The sequence below is a fragment of the Grammomys surdaster genome, unplaced genomic scaffold (genome assembly GCF_004785775.1).
Source record: "Grammomys surdaster isolate TR1022 unplaced genomic scaffold, NIH_TR_1.0 169, whole genome shotgun sequence".
NCBI lineage: Eukaryota > Metazoa > Chordata > Mammalia > Rodentia > Muridae > Grammomys > Grammomys surdaster.
Window position 1 is genome coordinate 398356 of NW_021604617.1, and position 340 is coordinate 398695.

The 340-nt window shown below is 42.9% G+C and overlaps 1 pseudogene; it reads right to left on the reverse strand.

The window, feature by feature from the left end:
* Positions 1 to 340, reverse strand: part of LOC114620551 — a 44607-nt pseudogene that overhangs the window by 19958 nt on the left and 24309 nt on the right.

Sequence of the window (340 nt, forward strand, 5' to 3'; positions counted from 1 at the left end):
GTGCAGCCAAGGTGGGTGACTCCACCTAGGTGTCTATTGATATACAGACAAGGTGGTTAGTTCCACCTAGGTCCTATTATCTGGTCTATTGTGATAAACAAGATCTTGGGCCTGCTCACAGCTAGAGAAAGGGCACAAAAACTATCTTTAACACTCCATACAACATACACAGGCTCATCTTCTGACAAGAGATTCAATAACTGCTCTCAGTGGCAATAACTCTACTCACAGAAAGATAAGCAACCCGTTTATAATATCTGCTGTAAGGGTAAAAATTAAAACAGCTCAGCAGAGACCACAAACAACTTGGCAAAGACCGCAGGACAGCTTGCTGAGCTTA